This window comes from Manacus candei, unplaced genomic scaffold, assembly GCF_025592945.1.
Source record: "Manacus candei isolate 608988 ecotype Guabito, Panama unplaced genomic scaffold, ASM2559294v1 h1tg000099l, whole genome shotgun sequence".
In the NCBI taxonomy this organism is placed as follows: Eukaryota; Metazoa; Chordata; class Aves; order Passeriformes; family Pipridae; genus Manacus; species Manacus candei.
In genome coordinates this window covers 1,406,138-1,419,255 of record NW_026138147.1, presented here as the reverse complement: position 1 = coordinate 1,419,255, position 13,118 = coordinate 1,406,138, and the positions used below count along the sequence as shown (strand labels likewise).

Below are 13,118 nucleotides of genomic sequence, written 5' to 3'. Positions count from 1 at the left end.
TTTATCATTCATTTGTTAATTGCTTGTTTGTTTGTCTGTTTACACTTTAATTCACCCCATCATTTCCCTTTATCATTCATTTGTTAATTGCTTGTTTGTTTGTCTGTTTACACTTTAATTCACCCCATCATTTCCCTTTATCATTCATTTGTTAATTGCTTGTTTGTTTGTCTGTTTACACTTTAATTCACCCCATCATTTCCCTTTATCATTCATTTGTTAATTGCTTGTTTGTTTGTCTGTTTACACTTTAATTCACCCCATCATTTCCCTTTATCATTCATTTGTTAATTGCTTGTTTGTTTGTCTGTTTACACTTTAATTCACCCCATCATTTCCTCTCACCTCCCCAATTAATCACCCCTGCTACTCTAATTAACATCCGCCCACATGGACCTTTAACAATCAACCCCAAACTTTTTTCCAACCCTTCAGAAAAAAAGGAATCAAACCTTTATCACGAACTCCCAAAGCTGGCATTTTCATTAAACTATTCTCTGAACCACACCACCTTAAATCGCCCGAATCGCCCCCCGAGACAACCCTCGTACAAGTTCTAGTACGACAAACAACGTCAACAACAGACCCCAGCCCGCAATTAAAAATTGACCAACCCCCCAAGAATAAAACATGGCCGCTCCCTCAAAATCCAACCGAACAGATAAAACACCCCCACTATCCACCGTGTTCATCCCCAACCACTCTAACTCAGACAGCCCTACAATAAATACCCCGCCCCCCAACACTAAAACTAACCCAACACCATACCCAACAACCCGCCAGTCCCCTCAAGTTTCAGGAAATGGATCTGCTGCCAATGAGACCGAATACACAAAAACCACCAACATCCCACCTAAATATACCAGAAATAGCACTAATGATACAAAAGACACCCCCAAACTCATTAACCATCCACACCCCACAATAGACGCCAACACTAACCCCACTACTGCATAATATGGGGAAGTTACTCTGCTCATTCCAAGCCCCCTTGAATTCATTCATAGATTAGCCCTAATGCGAGGAGGAGAATGACTGCGGAGGTTCATGTTAGGGTAGTGAGAGGGGAGAGGAGTTGAGTAGCTCATGGGAGGGGCAGTAGGAGGGCAATTTCTAGGTCAAATAAGAGGAATAAGATTGCGACAAGGAAGAATCGGATTGAAAATGGGAGGCGGGGAGAGCCCAGTGGGTCAAAGCCACACTCGTATGGGGACAATTTTTCTGAATCTGGATTTATTTGGGCTAATCAGAGGTTTAGTGAAGTTAGGATGATACACAGTGATATGGAAATTGTGAATATAAAGAGGATTATGTTAATTGCCTTTCTCTGGGTTTGATCCAGATTTTAGAGATTGGAAGTCAATTGTAATTAATATACTAGAAGGGCAAGATCCTCATCAATAGATTGTTATGTAGAGGAACAGTCAGATAATGTCAACAAAATGTCAGTATCAGGCCGCTGCTTCAAAGCCAAAGTGGTGGTTGGATGTGAAATGGAATTTTACGAGGCGGAGGAGGCAAATCAAGAGGAAGGAGGATCCAATGATTACGTGGAGGCCATGGAATCCTGTGGCAACGAAAAAGGTTGACCCATAGACTCCGTCGGCAATTGAGAATGGGGCTTCATAATATTCTATTGCTTGAAGTGCTGTAAAGTAGAATCCTAATAGTACGGTTATAAGTAGAGCTTGGGTAGCTTGGTTTCGATTACCCTCTGTGATGCTGTGATGTGCTCATGTAACAGTGACTCCTGAGGCTAGGAGGATAGCAGTATTTAGTAGGGGAACTTCTATTGGGTTTAGAGGTTTGATCCCCATAGGGGGTCATTGCCCTCCGAGTTCTGGGGTGGGAACTAAGCTGGAGTGGAAGAATGCTCAGAAGAATCCTAGGAAGAAGAATGCTTCGGATGTAATAAATAGAATTATCCCGTAACGTAAGCCCTTTTGGACTGTGGGGGTATGGTGGCCTTGGAATGTGCTTTCTCGTACGATGTCACGTCATCATTGGAGTATCACTAGAACTATAGAGAGTAGGCCTAGGAGCAAGAGTTGGATAGAGCTGTGGTGAAATCATATGGCTAGTCCAGAGGTGGTGAGGAGGGCGGCCGCTGCTCCAAAAATGGGTCAAGGGCTTGGGTCTACTATGTGAAATGAGTGGGCTTGGTGTGTCATTAAGGGTTAAATGTTTTCTTGTAAGTAAAGGCTTAGAAGAAGTACAAAGACATATGCTTGGATTATTGCTACGGCTACTTCTAGAATTGTTAAGAGGAGTAGAATAGTTATAGTTAGAAGAGACACGGTGGGCATGATGGGAAGGAGGACGGTAGTGGCTGTTGAAATGAGTTGGATGAGTAGGTGTCCAGCTGTGAGGTTGGCTGTGAGGCGAACTCCTAAGGCCAGAGGACGAATGAGAAGGCTTGTTGTTTCAATTATGATGAGAGCAGGAATTAGAGGTGTTGGGGTGCCTTCTGGTAGAAGGTGTCCAAGAGAAGCTGAGGGTTGGTTTCGTAGGCCTGTTAGCAGGGTGGCAAGTCATAGAGGGAAGGCGAGGGCTAGGTTTATTGATAGTTGGGTGGTAGGTGTGAATGTGTAAGGTAGGAGGCCTAATAGGTTAATAGTTAGAAGTATAATTATGAGTGATGATAAGATTAGGGCTCATTTATGGCCTTTTTTGTTTAATGGGGTTATTAGTTGTTTTGTGATTAAGTGGAGGAATCAGAGCTGAAGAGTTGAGAGACGATTTGTAATTCATCGATTGCCAGGAGAAGGAAGTAATAGGGTTGGAAATAGCAGTGAGATGAGGATAAGAGGGATTCCGAGGAGGGTTGGGCTTATGAATTGATCAAAGAAGCTTAGGTTCATGGTCAGTTTCAGGAGTGGGGTTTTGTAGTGAGTAGTGTTTTGTTGGAGGGAGGGTTGGTTGGGATAAATAGTAGGAGTTTGGGCTGCAGGATAAGAGAAAAAGTGAGTCACGAAGTGAGTATAATAAAAAGTCAAGGTGCGGGGTTTAGTTGGGGCATGTCATTAAGGAGGATGAATAATCCTCTTTCTCTAGCTTAAAAGGCTAGTGCTGGTTCATAGCTTCTTAATGATTAGGATGTTAGAAGTGAAGATCAGTTTTCGAAGTGTGTTAGAGGGGCTGATTCTACTACAATAGGTATGAAGCTGTGGTTGGCTCCGCAGATTTCTGAGCACTGACCATAGAAGATTCCAGGGCGGGTTGTGATAAAGGAAGTTTGGTTTAGTCGTCCTGGAATTGCATCGGTTTTTACACCAAGGCTAGGAACAGCTCAGGAGTGGAGAACGTCATCAGCTGTAACAATAATTCGAATCGGGGATTCTATTGGAATGACGATGCGGTTATCAACTTCTAGGAGGCGGAAATGGCCGAGTGGTAGATCTGTAGTTGGTAGTATGTAAGAGTCAAAAGATAAGTCTTTAAAGTCTGTGTACTCATAGGATCAGTATCATTGGTGGCCAATGACTTTGAGGGTGAGGTCAGGCTCATCGATTTCGTCTATTATATAGAGGATTTGAAGGGATGGGAGGGCTAACATGATTAGGACAATGGCGGGTAGGATTGTTCAGACAAGTTCTACTTCTTGTGCGTCGACGGTATTAGAGGATAGTTTTTCTATAAGTATAAGAGCTAGTAAATATAGGACTAGGCTACAGATGGCTAGAGCGACTATTAGGGCGTGGTCGTGAAATTCAATAAGTTCTTCTATAATAGGGGATGAAGCGTCTTGAAAACCAAATTGAGAGTGGTTGGCCATGGAGTTGGAATGGGATGTACTGGGTTTTCACCTGTTATTTAGTCTTGACAAGGCTATGTAATGATTTTACTAACAACCCATAAGAAAGAAGCATGAGTGGTTTGATGCGGTTGGCTTGAAACCAGCTTATGAGGGTTCGATTCCTTCCTTTCTTGTACTTGGACAAAGGCTGGTTCTTCGAAGGTATGGTAGGGAGGAGGGCAGCCGTGAATTCATTCGATGTTTGTAGAGGTAAGTTCTGGTTGTACTACTTTCCGTTTGGATGCGAAGGCTTCTCAGATAATGAACATTAGTATAATTACAGCTACTATGGAGATGAGGGAGCCAATGGAGGATAGGGTATTTCATAGGGTATAAGCATCTGGGTAATCTGAGTATCGTCGTGGTATACCAGCTAGGCCTAGGAAATGTTGTGGGAAAAATGTTAGGTTGACTCCAAAGAATATTACTCCAAAGTGGGCCTTAGCTCATGTGGAGTGAAGGGTGTAGCCGGTGAACAGTGGGAATCAATGTGTGAAGCCAGCTAGAATGGCGAATACTGCCCCCATAGATAGTACATAGTGGAAGTGTGCAACTACGTAGTAGGTGTCGTGCAGGGCGATGTCTAGGGAGGAGTTGGGAAGGACGATGCCTGTCAGTCCACCAATGGTGAAGAGGAAGATAAAGCCTAGGGCTCATAGTATGGGTGGGTCTCATTTGATTGTTCCACCATGTAGGGTTGCTAATCAGCTGAAGACTTTGATGCCAGTGGGGATTGCAATGATTATAGTGGCGGATGTGAAGTAAGCTCGGGTGTCTACGTCCATACCAACTGTAAATATGTGGTGAGCTCATACGATAAAGCCTAGGAAGCCAATGGATAGTATGGCTCAGACTATGCCTATGTAGCCAAAGGGTTCTTTTTTACCGGCGTAATAGGCTACAACATGGGAAATAATTCCGAATCCTGGCAGGATAAGGATGTAGACCTCTGGGTGGCCAAAAAATCAGAATAAGTGTTGATATAAAATTGGGTCTCCGCCTCCTGCGGGGTCAAAGAATGTGGTGTTTAGGTTTCGATCTGTTAGAAGCATTGTAATGCCAGCAGCGAGGACTGGTAGGGAGAGGAGGAGTAGGACTGCAGTAATTAGGACAGATCAGACGAATAGAGGTGTTTGGTATTGTGAGAGAGCAGGTGGTTTTATATTGATTGCTGTGGTAATAAAGTTGATTGCTCCAAGGATGGATGAGACACCTGCCAGGTGAAGGGAGAAGATAGCAAGGTCTACTGATGCACCAGCGTGGGCTAGATTTCCTGCTAAGGGTGGGTATACTGTTCATCCTGTTCCGACTCCGGCTTCTACTGTGGAAGATGCTAGGAGAAGTAGGAAGGATGGGGGAAGTAATCAGAAGCTCACGTTATTTATTCGTGGAAATGCTATGTCGGGGGCACCAATTATTAGAGGTACTAATCAGTTGCCAAATCCTCCGATTATAATAGGCATTACTATAAAGAAAATCATAACGAAGGCATGTGCGGTGACGATTACATTGTAAATTTGGTCATCGCCTAGAAGGGTGCCTGGCTGCCCTAGTTCTGCTCGAATGAGGAGACTAAGGGCTGTGCCGATTATGCCAGCCCATGCACCAAAAATAAGGTAAAGTGTGCCGATATCTTTGTGGTTAGTGGAGAATAGTCAACGGTTGATGAAAGTCATAGGTAAGATGGCTGAGTGTAGAAGCGTTAGGCTGTAGTCCTTTTTACAGAGGTTTAATTCCTCTTCTTATCGATTCTGTAGTGAAGTTCATGTTGAGTTGCAAGCTCATTGATGTGCATTAAACATGCGCCGGGATCTAGTAGGCAGAAGCCTGTTGGTTAGGGCATTTAGCTGTTAACTAAAATTTTATGGGATCAAAGCCCATCTGTCTAGGGGGAGGTTCTAGCTTAATTAAAGCATCTGAGTTGCATTCAGGAGATGCAGGTTAGTGTCCTGTGTACCTTAACAGAAACTAAGAGGGATTAGCCCTTGTTTAAGGCTTTGAAGGCCTTCGGTTTAAATAACCTAAGTTTCTAGGGGATTGCGAGTACTATGGGAGATAGTGGCAGGAGCATAATTGATAGGGAGGTAAAGGTTGTGGTTATGGTGTTAGTTGGTTTGTTAGTTTGTCACTGTTTTATGTAGTTGGTGAAGTTTGGGGGTAGTGTGATGGTTGCACAGTAGGCCAGTCGTAGGTAGAAGAAAAGTCCAAGTAAGGAGAGTAGGCTAATAGCTGTGGCTAGTACTGTTAGTTCTTGTTTTGTGAGTTCTTGAATAATTAATCACTTGGGTAGGAATCCTGTTAGGGGAGGAAGACCTGCGAGGGAGAGGAGGGTGAGCATAAGGATTGTGGTGAGTGATGGGATTTTGGTTCATGTGGATATAACAGTGGATAGTTTTAGGGTATTGGTTGTGTTAAGGATGAGGAAGATGGCAGAAGTTGTTACGGTGTAGAGATAGAACGTAATTAAAGTTAGATTAGGGTTGTAGTTGAGAATAATGGCTATTCATCCTAGGTGTGCGATAGATGAGAAAGCTAAAATTTTGCGAGTTTGGGTCTGGTTAAGTCCTATTCAGCCACCTAGGGCAGCGGAAGCAATAGCTATTGAAGATAGGAGAGTTGGGTTGAGTGAAGAGGATGTTAGGTAGAACAGTGTGGTTGGTGGAAATTTTATGACTGTGGCTAGTAGGAGGCATGTTGTTATAGTTGAGCCTTGAAGAACTTCTGGAAATCAGAAATGAAATGGGACTAAGCCTAATTTAATTGAGATTGCAATAGTTAGTAGTATGCATGATATGGGGTGGGTTAGTTGGGTGATGTCTCATTGGCCAGAGAATCATGCATTGGTCATGCTGGAGAATAGAAGTAGCGTAGATGCGGCTGCTTGGGTTAGAAAGTATTTAGTAGAGGCTTCAATGGCTCGTGGATGGTGGCTTTTAGAGATTAATGGGAGAATAGCTAAAGTGTTAATTTCTAAGCCGACTCATGCTATTATTCAGTGGTTACTTGAAATTGTGATTGAGGTACCTAAGAGCAGGCTTATTGTGGAGATTAGTTTAGCTTGGGGATTCATTAGTAAGGGAAGGAGTTAAACCATCATTTTCGGGGTATGGGCCCGATAGCTTAATTAGCTGACCTTACTAGAAAATAATATAGAGGGAGTATAGAGGATTTTGATTCCTTTAGCGTAGGTTCAATTCCTACTTTTCTAAAATTAGGAAATGAGAGGGCTGGTATACCTCTATATTTACTTTATCATAGTAACCCTTTTGGATTCAGGCACATTTCCTTGAGTGTCTTAGGTAGGGAGGTAGGCCTGCATAGGAGATAGGGAGGCTGGTATGCCATAGGCATAAGGCTAATGTTAGGGGTAAGAAGTTTTTTCAGAGCAAATGTATGAGTTGATCATATCGGAATCGAGGATAAGAGGCGCGGACTCATAAGAATCCTGCGGAAAGGAGGAGGGTTTTTGTAGCTAGAGTAGGGGGAATGAGTTCCTGAGGGAGATTAAGTGAGCTAGGGTTTAGGAATAGAATGGTTGTGAGTGCGTTTATTAGTATAATGTTAGCATATTCGGCGAGAAAAAATAAGGCGAATGGTCCTGCGGCATATTCTACGTTGAACCCTGAGACTAGTTCAGATTCTCCTTCTGTCAGGTCAAATGGAGCACGGTTTGTTTCGGCAAGAGTGGAGATATATCATATTATTGCTAGGGGTCAGGAGGAGAAAATGAGGTAGAGAGGCTCTTGAGTTGTAGCCAGGGTATTGAGGGTGTAGTTACCACTAAGGATAATTACGGATAGGAGAATAATGGCCAGGGTAACTTCATAGGAGATAGTCTGTGCGACTGCTCGGAGGGCACCGATTAAGGCATATTTTGAGTTGGAGGCTCATCCTGATCATAGAATTGAATAGACTGCCAGGCTAGATAGGGCTAGAAGGAAGAGTATGCCAAGGTTTAGGTCGGTAAGGGGAAAGGGTAGGGGAAGTGGTGTTCAGATTGTAATTGCTAGGAGAAGGGCTAATATAGGGGTAGATATAAATAGATAGGGGGATGAAGTTGATGGACGGATAGGTTCTTTGATAAATAGCTTTACTCCATCTGCTATAGGTTGTAAGAGACCAAATGGTCCTACCATATTAGGGCCTTTTCGGGCTTGCATGTAACTTAGAATCTTACGTTCAACTAGGGTAAGAAATGCTACGGCGATGAGGATGGAGAGAGCATAGGATATTGATATGATAAGGTAAGTGAGGGTTAAGTGAATTGTCATGTGATTTGTGTCGGAGCTAGGGAGAGGATTTGAACCTCTGGGTAAAGGGCTTAAGCCTTCTGCATTTGCCAAGCTCTGCCACGCTAGCGGTCCTTTTCTAGGAGGGAGTTGTGGTGAAGCTCTTAGTAATTTAGTTGGGTTCATTACTGGGTGCGAAGGCGTGCTTGTGGTATAGGCCTTACTTCTTCGGTCCTTTCGTACTAGAAGGAGTTATAACATAGATAGAAACCGACCTGGATTACTCCGGTCTGAACTCAGATCACGTAGGACTGTTAATCGTTGAACAAACGAACCCTTGGTAGCGGTTGCACCACTAGGATGTCCTGATCCAACATCGAGGTCGTAAACCTCCTTGTCGATGTGGGCTCTTGAAGGAGATTGCGCTGTTATCCCTGGGGTAGCTAGGTTCATTACTCAATTATATTGGGTCTGGTTGCTATTAGCACGTTGATGGGTAGTTCTTGGTTAAGATGAATTATCTGGTATTTGGAGGTTGAGTTTGTCTCCAAGGTCGCCCCAACCAAAAAATGCACACCAGCAAAATCCCGGGGAGTGGGCCCTATAGGTGGGTATTGTTAATGGGAGTGGTAGCAGATTTTAAAGTTCCACAGGGTCTTCTTGTCTTATGGGGATATTCCTGCTTTTGCACAGGGAGATCAATTTCACTGATTATCTGTAGGAGACAGCTAAGACCTCGTTAAGCCATTCATACAAGTCCCGATTTATGGGACAATTGATTGCGCTACCTTTGCACGGTTAGGATACCGCGGCCGTTGAACGTATTGTCACTGGGCAGGCTTCACCTTTAATACTTGGTTTGCTAAAGGCTATGTTTTTGGTAAACAGTCGGGCCTTGGATTTGCCTAGTTCCTTTTACAGATTTTAATCGTCCTTGGGGGCGCTCCATAGGTGGGTTAACAGAGTTTTGGGTATAAGATCTTGTTAAGGTTAGAAAATATCCTGTGGATTGTTAATAATGTTGTAATGTAAGCTTGCGCCATAGAGGGGATCCCTAGTTACTTATTTTAGCATAAATTCTCTTATTTAATATAAGTTGGCCTATTGGGGAAGAGGGAGTCATAAGGGAGTTTGGATTTTTTTGGGAGAGGAGCTTTGACGCATTCTTTAATGGTGGCTGCTTTAAGGCCCACAGTTAAGTAATAAATGAATTTATCCGCTAGGGGAGAGTGTACTCTTTTTTAAAGGAGCTGTACCTCCTTTAAATAGCCCTTAATTCGCTTCATGTGGGTTGAGTGTAGTCCTGGGAGGTGAATTAAGAGGGAACTAAGATTCATTTCATAGGCAACCAGCTATCACCCAGCTCGATTGGCTTTTCACCTCTACTAACGAGTCTTCCCACTCTTTTGCAACAGAGACGGGTTTGCTCAGTAGATAGCTGCTCGTGAGTAGCTCGCTTGGGTTTCGGGGGGGCAAGCTTAAATTGGCGTTTTGCTTGGGTAGTTTCTCGCTAAATCATGATGCAAAAGGTACAAGGGTTGGTCTTTGCTGTTTATTGCTTGGGTTGTCATTACTATTTCATCCTTCCCTTACGGTACATGATCTCTATTGCGTCTTGAGTTTACCTTTCTATCGCCTATACTAGGTTGAGTATGAGAATGTTTTGATTTAATAGGTGGTATTAACTTGGTTTATATGTAATTTGGTAGAAGAGCTAGAGTTAGGCTTCAAGACGATCTGATATGGGGCAGATATCTTTCAGGTGTAAGCTGAATGCTTTAGTTATAGCTACGTCTTGGTAGACTAAGTGCACCTTCCGGTACACTTACCTTGTTACGACTTGCCTCATCTCTAGCTTAGGGGTTTATTATAAATAGAATTAATTATAGCTTGTGAGGAGGGTGACGGGCGGTATGTACGTGCTCCAGAGCCAGCTTAAAGGAGGCATTATTATCCTGCTTTACTGCTAAATCCACCTTTTAGGGGTGATTTCACACTCCTTGTCGTGAGGTATTCTATGTTAGAAAATGTAGCCCATTTCTACCATCTCATGAGCTATACCTTGACCTGTCTTATTAGTGGGATGTTGCTGTTGTGCCCACTGTTAAACCCTCAGTTTAGGGGTGGGCTGACGACGGCGGTATATAGGCTGATTTGGCAAGGGATGGTTGGGTGTATCGTGGGTTATCGGTTATAGAACAGGCTCCTCTAGGTGGGTTTGGAGCACCGCCAAGTCCTTAGAGTTTTAAGCGTTTGTGCTCGTAGTTCTCAGGCGGATGCTTAAGTGGTGAAAGCATCAGGATTTAGGGCCAGGCATAGTGGGGTATCTAATCCCAGTTTGTGTCCTGGCTTTCGTGGAGTTTTGTTGATCATGAAGCTAAGATCATTTCTATGGGAGTGTTAGATGTATCTTGTGCTTATAACAGCTTGGTTACATTTCAGTCTTAGTTGTAGTGATAGTGGAAAACCACTCTTTACGCCGTATAAAACACTAACCCCACTACTGCATAATATGGGGAAGGATTAGAAGCAACTGCTAATCCCCCCAAAATAAAGCTAACACTTAAAAATAGTATAAAGTATGTCATAACAATTCCTGCTTGGCCTCTATCCAAGACCTTTGGCCTGAAAAACCATCGTTGTAATTTCAACTACAAGAACATAAGACCTTAACAAATCCACCCCTTTCTACCCCTCAAAGCCCCTCAACAACACATTTTTGTTATCCAATTGAACTACTTCCCCAACCACTAAACAGACCCTAAATCAATGTCAACCATCACTACAACTAAAACAAGCCCCAATAATAATCACTATGCCTAAAACAGCCCTAGTCCTTGTAGCTTACAATAAAGCATAACACTGAAGATGTTAAGACGGCTATTGCACATACCCAAGGACAAAAAAGACTTAGTCCTAACCTTACAGTTAGTTCTTGCCAAATATATACATGCAAGTATCCGCATCCCAGTGAAAATGCCCTCAGCACCTTAAAAAGACAGCAGGAGGAGGCATCAGGCACACCACTCCAATTGTAGCCCAAAACGCCTTGCCTAGCCACGCCCCCACGGGTTTTCAGCAGTAATCAATATTAAGCAATAAGTGTAAACTTGACTTAGTTAAGGCAACCTACTAGGGTTGGTAAATCTTGTGCCAGCCACCGCGGTCACACAAGAAACCCAAATTAACTTTATACGGAGTAAAGAGTGGTTTTCCACTATCACTACAACTAAGACTGAAATGTAACCAAGCTGTTATAAGCACAAGATACATCTAACACTCCCATAGAAATGATCTTAGCTTCATGATCAACAAAACTCCACGAAAGCCAGGACACAAACTGGGATTAGATACCCCACTATGCCTGGCCCTAAATCCTGATGCTTTCACCACTTAAGCATCCGCCTGAGAACTACGAGCACAAACGCTTAAAACTCTAAGGACTTGGCGGTGCTCCAAACCCACCTAGAGGAGCCTGTTCTATAACCGATAACCCACGATACACCCAACCATCCCTTGCCAAATCAGCCTATATACCGCCGTCGTCAGCCCACCCCTAAACTGAGGGTTTAACAGTGGGCACAACAGCAACATCCCACTAATAAGACAGGTCAAGGTATAGCTCATGAGATGGTAGAAATGGGCTACATTTTCTAACATAGAATACCTCACGACAAGGAGTGTGAAATCACCCCTAAAAGGTGGATTTAGCAGTAAAGCAGGATAATAATGCCTCCTTTAAGCTGGCTCTGGAGCACGTACATACCGCCCGTCACCCTCCTCACAAGCTATAATTAATTCTATTTATAATAAACCCCTAAGCTAGAGATGAGGCAAGTCGTAACAAGGTAAGTGTACCGGAAGGTGCACTTAGTCTACCAAGACGTAGCTATAACTAAAGCATTCAGCTTACACCTGAAAGATATCTGCCCCATATCAGATCGCCTTGAAGCCTAACTCTAGCTCTTCTACCAAATTACATATAAACCAAGTTAATACCACCTATTAAATCAAAACATTCTCATACTCAACCTAGTATAGGCGATAGAAAGGTAAACTCAAGACGCAATAGAGATCATGTACCGTAAGGGAAGGATGAAATAGTAATGACAACCCAAGCAATAAACAGCAAAGACCAACCCTTGTACCTTTTGCATCATGATTTAGCGAGAAACTACCCAAGCAAAACGCCAATTTAAGCTTGCCCCCCCGAAACCCAAGCGAGCTACTCACGAGCAGCTATCTACTGAGCAAACCCGTCTCTGTTGCAAAAGAGTGGGAAGACTCGTTAGTAGAGGTGAAAAGCCAATCGAGCTGGGTGATAGCTGGTTGCCTATGAAATGAATCTTAGTTCCCTCTTAATTCACCTCCCAGGACTACACTCAACCCACATGAAGCGAATTAAGGGCTATTTAAAGGAGGTACAGCTCCTTTAAAAAAGAGTACACTCTCCCCTAGCGGATAAATTCATTTATTACTTAACTGTGGGCCTTAAAGCAGCCACCATTAAAGAATGCGTCAAAGCTCCTCTCCCAAAAAAATCCAAACTCCCTTATGACTCCCTCTTCCCCAATAGGCCAACTTATATTAAATAAGAGAATTTATGCTAAAATAAGTAACTAGGGATCCCCTCTATGGCGCAAGCTTACATTACAACATTATTAACAATCCACAGGATATTTTCTAACCTTAACAAGATCTTATACCCAAAACTCTGTTAACCCACCTATGGAGCGCCCCCAAGGACGATTAAAATCTGTAAAAGGAACTAGGCAAATCCAAGGCCCGACTGTTTACCAAAAACATAGCCTTTAGCAAACCAAGTATTAAAGGTGAAGCCTGCCCAGTGACAATACGTTCAACGGCCGCGGTATCCTAACCGTGCAAAGGTAGCGCAATCAATTGTCCCATAAATCGGGACTTGTATGAATGGCTTAACGAGGTCTTAGCTGTCTCCTACAGATAATCAGTGAAATTGATCTCCCTGTGCAAAAGCAGGAATATCCCCATAAGACAAGAAGACCCTGTGGAACTTTAAAATCTGCTACCACTCCCATTAACAATACCCACCTATAGGGCCCACTCCCCGGGAT

The 13,118-nt window shown here is 43.3% G+C and overlaps 1 protein-coding gene and 3 long non-coding RNA genes across 4 annotated transcripts in view; 1 reads left to right on the top strand and 3 right to left on the bottom strand.

Annotated features, from left to right (window-relative positions):
• Positions 1-13,118, bottom strand: part of HAUS5 (HAUS augmin like complex subunit 5) — a 119,764-nt gene that overhangs the window by 36,406 nt on the left and 70,240 nt on the right. The gene's annotated exons all lie outside the window — the stretch shown is intronic.
• On the top strand, positions 1,014-1,655 carry LOC127461322 (uncharacterized). The gene is made up of 2 exons (XR_007900032.1): positions 1,014-1,058; positions 1,094-1,655. It is a non-coding gene; the product is annotated as an uncharacterized LOC127461322 (long non-coding RNA).
• Positions 1,232-11,046, bottom strand: LOC127461310 (uncharacterized). Its single transcript, XR_007900020.1, has 2 exons — positions 10,718-11,046; positions 1,232-1,327 (listed from the first exon to the last, which is right to left on the bottom strand). It is a non-coding gene; the product is annotated as an uncharacterized LOC127461310 (long non-coding RNA).
• LOC127461323 (uncharacterized) lies at positions 5,823-10,659 on the bottom strand. Its single transcript, XR_007900033.1, has 2 exons — positions 10,518-10,659; positions 5,823-6,295 (listed from the first exon to the last, which is right to left on the bottom strand). It is a non-coding gene; the product is annotated as an uncharacterized LOC127461323 (long non-coding RNA).